Source organism: Cydia fagiglandana, chromosome 10 (assembly GCF_963556715.1).
Source record: "Cydia fagiglandana chromosome 10, ilCydFagi1.1, whole genome shotgun sequence".
Classification (NCBI taxonomy): Eukaryota; Metazoa; Arthropoda; class Insecta; order Lepidoptera; family Tortricidae; genus Cydia; species Cydia fagiglandana.
This window is the reverse complement of record NC_085941.1, coordinates 14,539,944-14,547,585: the sequence shown is the minus strand read 5'-3', so window position 1 is coordinate 14,547,585 and position 7,642 is coordinate 14,539,944. Positions and strand designations below refer to the sequence as shown.

At 33.8% G+C, this 7,642-nt stretch overlaps 1 long non-coding RNA gene across 1 annotated transcript; it reads left to right on the top strand.

Moving 5' to 3' along the window:
* The first annotated feature begins 5,185 nt into the window (after positions 1-5,185).
* On the top strand, positions 5,186-7,413 carry LOC134668241 (uncharacterized). The gene is made up of 3 exons (XR_010098750.1): positions 5,186-5,258; positions 5,931-6,063; positions 6,965-7,413. It is a non-coding gene; the product is annotated as an uncharacterized LOC134668241 (long non-coding RNA).
* Positions 7,414-7,642: the final 229 nt, after the last annotated feature.

The window sequence follows — 7,642 nt, the reverse complement described above, 5'->3', positions numbered from 1 at the left end:
TAGACGCTCACGGCCCATGATAATATGTCGAATGTCGAATATATCTCATCCAAGACAAGGTGTGTAGAATTCGTAAGGGGTTTATTACCTTGTAGAGTATATAGCCACAAAATAATACCCTGTTGGAACGGGTCTCAATCCAATGGATTCTAACCTACTGATAAAAATTTTCTGGCTATTTGTGTATTCCCCGCCCCCCTTTTGTTTCCCAGCAAAATCCGACAAATCTAGTCTGGATTACCCTTTAGCCTTTGTCTATCTGCATCAATCCAGTTTTCCAAAGCCAGTACATTCGTCCACTAAACATTTTAGCATTCATACATCTCTTGCGTAAAGCCTCATAACTTTAATTTCTTAATGCACACAATCTTTTATTCCTCCTCAACTACGCTATCACACGATTCATACAGACAGCCAATGCTCTGATAAGTAATCCAAATAATATAAAAATAATTTTAAGTCTGCATGTTATTACATTTAAACTAAAAAAAAAACAACCCCTATCCCGTTTTGATTCAATATTAACCTTTTAATTTTATCGCTATATGATAATAAAAAAACTATTGGCACTTATCCTGAGCCTACCCTTTAATTATTTTGAGCCTCAAACGATTAAAAAAAACTGTCAACATTACTTCAGGAATTTTGTTTGCTATTTATTTTGACCAAATATCGCCAGAACCGCTCCCGAGATCCTCTTTAACTCAGTCCAGCTGCCCGCAGCTTGGCGTTGATAGTACGCTATCACGTATGCGCCGACCGACCCCGTCGCCTGTTGTAGTATTAGCAACCTACAGCAAAACAAACTGAAAAACGTCATTAAGTAACCTAAAGATTATTGACATGCCACATTATTACATTACGCCAATTAAAAATACCTACAAAATATACAAGAATAATTTCCCTTTACGAAACATTGGGTTTAATTTTATTTGATCTTAACTATGTACCTCATATTAAAATATATTAAACAGTTTTAAAATTGGCATACTCAAAAAGAGGCATATGCTCCGCAGAAAGCGTCAAAAAGAACTGATATGATGATGATTAAGTTTTAAAATTACATAAATTGTGTATTGATCGTTCTTAACTTCTTCTTCTTTCTTCTATCCGGAATATTGTATCTTGAAATTACTCTTGCGTCTTGAAATTCCTGTCGGCAGTTCTTATAAAGGTTGTAAAAGTTAGCAATGATTTTTGTTACACGCGATCTCACTAGCAGCTAATCTTCCTCTTCTTATCTTCTACAAATTGGTAGTACAATCATCTTGTCACGAATATCCGATTGCCAGCGAGCGATGTGACTAAAGTAGCCAATTATCCCGAAATTTCACTGTACTCTGTAATTTCTGTATTCAAACGCACGTTAACTCACTTAATTTGATCATACTTAGCATAAAACCCGAAACATAATAATATTAAACAATCTATATTTATTACGAACTAAGTAGGTGTTCTTAATCTACTGACAGTAAATCTTTTATTCATAACTCCATCTTCAGTTTCTACTACTAAGCTACATATAATATCCAAAACAACTTAGAAAAGATACTAAGAAAGATAGACCACCAAATAAAAATAATTTAAATAAAATAAAGCCATAAAATGATCCAAATAAAATTGCAAAATTGTCTAATTTATTAAATCCGATTCACAAAAAAAATGAAATTTTAAAACGCTTTCATCATGCGGGATTCGAACCCAGGACCTCAAACATTTATAAGTCTCATACTTTAGCCCACGGTCGAGCGAGACCATTAGGCTATCTAAGTGTTAAGAGACTGGACAAATTTAGCAATCACCTTTTAAAAAAAAATTTTTAATTTTTTTTTAATGTCTTACAAACATATTTTTTTTTTATAAGATAGAAAGTTAAAACGGTACGCAAATATCTACACATACAACCAAACTTCACGAAATTCTTTGATAAACGCTATTAATCGAGAATCATGTAGATGGAAAAATCAAAAGAGCATTATATTAAAATTTTGGAACGTTAGAAAGATTATATTTTAATCCTATATACTGTGAACAAGTGATAACATATTTCATTATACTAAGATAACGTAAAAATGTTCCAGGCTTGAGAAAATTTAGTACTTACATGTTAAATGCACATTCCTTGATAATTAGAACTATTCCCACCACTTTTACACTTCACTGAATTCACTCACTACACTAATTCACTATTTTAATAAAGATTTACTACAGAAAACACATGATTATTGTTCATTGTTTACAAAATGCACTCGTTACTTGCGGCTGCAAAATGCATGTAAAATAACCCAATTTTTACTCGAATACGCGTTTGCACTCATTTATGAACCTTTCCCGGGGTAGAATCTACATTTATTTTCGTCCAAAACACTGTCCATTTCATTTTATCACTGCCTCATACCACAATTTCGTCCAAACAAAGTTGTTTGTTTACGATTCCGAAATATTTTATTTTAACACGATTTGACTAGAAAACATGGCCCTAGCTTGTTAATATGTACTTCACTAAACCTCACTATGATTCTTATTTGTCTCACATAAAGAATTCCATTATTAAAACCAATCTACAGTCTTATTTAACGATTACTAAAAAACAAAACATCTACTCCATGTTCACAAGTTCCGAGAACTGTCAAAATTTACAAGGACGTATTTTCTTAAACTATACTTGGCAAACCGCGATCGTCAGTAGCAAAGGCGGCAAACTTGAAAATGTATGCGTGAAAAACTGTTTCCCATTACAAATAACTTAACCCCGCACATAGCGATGAATTGTATTTTATTTTATGGATTTTTAGAACTTATCCTTTTATTTATTTCTAATGTCTAATGTTATACGAGTAAATTTAACAATAACTTTTCAATAATTGTTTTTGTAAGTAGCAACACCATTACGATCGTTATCTATTATCTTCCGATATCTATGATCTTCCGCCATAGATGGTAGTATTCTATAGATGCGCTAAACGTGTGCGTCTGTGAGAGACAAAACATACGCAACTGCACAAGATTGTGAAAAGGACAAACAACAATAGCGCTTTCGCCGCCACTCCCACCGAAAAATACATAAGACTATCCCGTTCTGTCACCTAGTGACAGTAGCGCCACAATTACGATCGTGTAAGTAAATTCATTTTTACAAACGGGCCTCCGCGTGCTTACGCAATGCGACGAAATTCAAAACCACGTTCTTAAAGCCCCTACAATACTCGAAACACAATCTACGCAATTTGGTCGGGTTCATTTGTTTCTCTATGAAAACATTTTATTGTACTCGGTAAGTTTCCAATAAATTACGTGAATAATGCGAAATTGAAATAAACCCATATATGTTATCATTTAAGTTTTTATTTTTATGTAGAACGATTTGAATGATAAAACGCATTTTTACAATGTGAAATACTAAATAAAAGTCCTGCAAAAAAGATGCTTTAACAAATTTCAAGGCAAAAATTATATCACTGAGCTAAATTTAAAGACGGTACGGTAAAAAGAAAGTCTCCGAGAGCGTCCATAATGATTTCCATCTATCAAAGAACCTACAAGATGAAGAAAATGGAATTCAGACCATCACACGAATTTGCTTCTACTTATTTCATAAAACTAAATGGTCAGGAAACCTAGTGTCCGTATTTCTGGTCCAGCGTACTTATTTACTTATTTATTTTACGTGCCTAAGTATCGACAATGCGAGTGTGACAGTGTCAGTGAAATAAATCCAAAGTTGGGAATCGTTTCTACAAACAAGGTAAGATTATGTTCTTGCTTCTTCTTTAGACAAGTTACTGCTATCAAGACCCTGTTAAATACTCTTAAATATCACCAATCAGGAAAGAATTGTTCGCAATTTGACCTACCTATCATTAAATCTGTTTTTCTGACTATATCTATGGCAATAAAATTTCCTTAACATAGATGCCTAGTTGTAATTGTAATTGGAATGGAATTGTATTTCCTTATTTTTAGCGTTTGTTCAGCAACATAAACGCATTTCTTTTAGAAAACTGAAAGAGATCAAAGTAAAACTGTATAAAAATAAGTGTTCCGTAAACAAAGTTTTGTACGGAACACTAAAAATGACGTGTTTATTTTCGTTTTACTCTAACTAACCAACATAATATTAATCTTCCACTACACTATTTGTATTACAATAAGATTTAAAAGCTATGTTTGATGTATCAGTATGCTGACAACTACATTTAAAAGATTCCCTGTGCCTGATATACACAACTGTTATCGAAGAGAAATAAGTTGAAATTATGGTGTGGGAAACTCCATTTGCTGATTATGAAAAATGTTTCCTGACCCTTAGCAGTAAGTATAACTACCCTGTTACCATATAAATACCCTTAGGCTTGCCCTTACTGTACTTTGAATTTTAAATGTTGTCGTTCTAAGAGATGGTTCGGCTAATAATTTTCCTGAAATAAGAGTTTCTCGAACTTGGAAATACAATATATTATAAAAATCATAACTATATAATAACGTCAGCTAAAATAAAGCGGTTCCTTTGCATGTTAATGGCAATTGATGCTAAATATGTATTTTTCTCTTGAAAATGACCCCGTAGATGTTGGTAACTTAAACAAAAATATGTGAACATAAATCTGGACCTGCCATAATTATTCCTATTGTTCCAATAAACCTTACTGTTATGTATAAATAATGAGGGCAGGTTTTGACATTTGTCTACAAAGTGTGGTAGCTATGAAAAAGCAGAACCTGTGAACCCGGTCCAGTACATGTACGACGATCATGTGAGATGTACAATAAAGAGTATTGTATTGTACATGTGCTTGGACCCCTAAACTGTGAGTTACATTACTTACTATGTATGTTCAATTTTTCAGCAAACAAAACCAACTTGATGGCTGTCTACTACCCGGTGACAAGCTGAGCGGAGCAAATTCCCATTGTTGCCCACAAAGGCCCCTCCGAGTGCTTCGACACTACCCTAGTAAGTATAAAAGCAATTTCTAGACTTAATCCTACTTAGAAACTAAATAAGTTGAAATTTTTCCATTTGTTCTACAAAAAAAACTTAAAATTTTTATTTTTTCTGTTTTCTTAACTGTGAAGACCCTACCTGTAGTAAATAATAAAAACTGTTAGTGAGACTTATAAGTAGATTTTCTTAAATATACCCTACTATAGCTAACTTTTCCATAATTCCTGTTTCAGTGTTTCCCGGAGACTGACTTTGTCCCGGAGTGTCAAGGTGCCTTCACTGTACATCTACTAACTGCTTCCATTTATGACAGGTATTTCATCACATTATTAAATACATAACTCGTTATAAACTAACCAACTCATGATTTATGGTGGACACTAATATTTCAAATGCTTGAGCGAAGAGTTCTTGATGAAAGAGCGGTGAGTTGAAAATTGTGATGAGCCTACATACCCTATTCTAACTCTATTGACTAAATAAACTTAATCTAGCTTATTTGTGACCTAACTGTATGGAAATATGTCCGTCAAGGCACAGATTCTCAAACTTTTTTGGAATTTTGGAAAAATATGAAGTACTGTCTACTTTTCCTTTTTTAATCCTCCTTCCATGGATGTATTTATACCTATTTTTTTTACTATCTTATTATATTGACGATAATATTGTTGAAATTCTGGAGAGCACATGTAATGCTGTACTTATTTAAACTTAAAGCACCTGTAATAATACTATAGATTGCGACGAATAGATGATTATGATTATGTACCTGACAACCGCAGACTGGTTTTGTTGAAGTACTCACATATTTCAATACACTACACATGCACTAAAAATAATATCGCGCCCCCGCGAATGGATGTCTTAAGAAAAATGTTGACGTATTGCCCAGCTAAAACTGACTCTAAAGAGAACAAAATCTAAAGCTACTTATGCTACTTTGTTTTACCTGAATTTTCTAATGTATTTGTCTAACTTATTTCAGCCTACCAAGACAATGCTGATACATGAAGACTCCTGTTTGCTGGCTTCATCTCAAGAATTTTGCTGCAAAAATGGCTGCTGTCTACACGCAGCGCTACAAAAAAAATTGAACCCCCCGTTTTTCTTCACGTTAGGTAGTTTAACCAACTGTATACTATTATTTGACCACAATCAGAACATGATTTAGATGTAACGTTAGTAGAACAGTACTGTAATCCTAGGCAAACTTATGATGATATACCTTTGTTTAGTACAAATATGCTTATGTATGCACACTGCTAACCCAGTTGCTTAGACTGTTACCTATCCTAATCGATTTTAATGAAATTACTTGAGTAGTTTCGATAATCAGTGAGGAGGCCCACACAAAGTAGCTTGCTGAGGCTTTAGACTATAATGACAAAACTATATACAGTAATTACACATACTTTAGCTCTTTTCTAGATAAATATTGTGACTTTTAGGGTTCCGTATCGAAGAGTATGTAGATAAATTTTCTAACATGTGTATGTTCCACTAAATTTCTAATAGTTTGCAAACTTTGCCGACTTTTAAAGTGGAAAATAAGAAAGTTGCAGAATACGCCCCCTGTACCTTGGTATTTTTTCGTGTAAATGAACTGTTACACGCCCCCATAACTTTCGACTAAAGCATGACTTCTTACACAACTAAATATTTATTTTAGGTAATATTATCTTAAGTCTATTTGCAACGGCGTCCTAACCCCAACCTATAGTAACCCTGCCTACGAATGCTGCATGGCAAGAGCACCCGCGCGTTTACTACGAAGCATGGACATTATTTGTTTATCTTTTAAGTATGTGTTTATTCCTACAAGTATGTACTACGCCGCGAGGTATCTAAAACAGCACAACCTTTCTCCTAAATGTGAAGGACTGCCCCGAATATATTTATTTATTTATCTCATTATTGTACCTACGACGAAACTAATTCCTTTTTCGATGAAAATATCCGTAATAAGTGCTAATGTTGTTATACATGTACCTATTTGAATTTTGTTACTTTATTTTTCAGGTATCAATGACACAAGAACATGGATTCCTTGTTGTGATAACACAAATCCCTAACACCGCGAGCAGAGAACGAGTAAAAATGTAGTACCAAACTCGTCAAGAGATGGCGCCACCTCCGAGATAGAACGCGCCAACGATTTGTCGTCGTAGAATCATGACGTCCGAGATACAAATTACCGATCGGTTTAGAATTTTTAGGAGAAGATTAGTACCTGTTGGCTGCATAAGTGCATACCCCTGTCAAGGCTTGTGCGTAACCAGTGTAGTCTTTTACATAATGTTGTAATAAATAAGCTAACTGAAATAACTACCTTGTTTTCGAATGCGGAGAGTAACCCTTACTACAATAGAATAATAATAAAATATTAGACCATATATTTTATAAGCTACTCGAGTTTTATTTTCTGTGTACATAGTAACTATGAAATGATAAACTCAATGTTTCATGACTTTTATAAGACCTTACTACGTATAAATAATAACTATTGAATAATAAAATTAATGTTTCACGACTTTTATTTAAGACACCACAGAACTACCCAAAAATAAGCATACTCACTCCGTTTTTCACACGCAACAAAAGCCATAGAGGCTACTTATACGTAGATATTTCTAGAAAAACCGTAGTAATCCAGGTAAACTATATCCTGGGTCACTTAGGCACCAAAAATGTACCCTC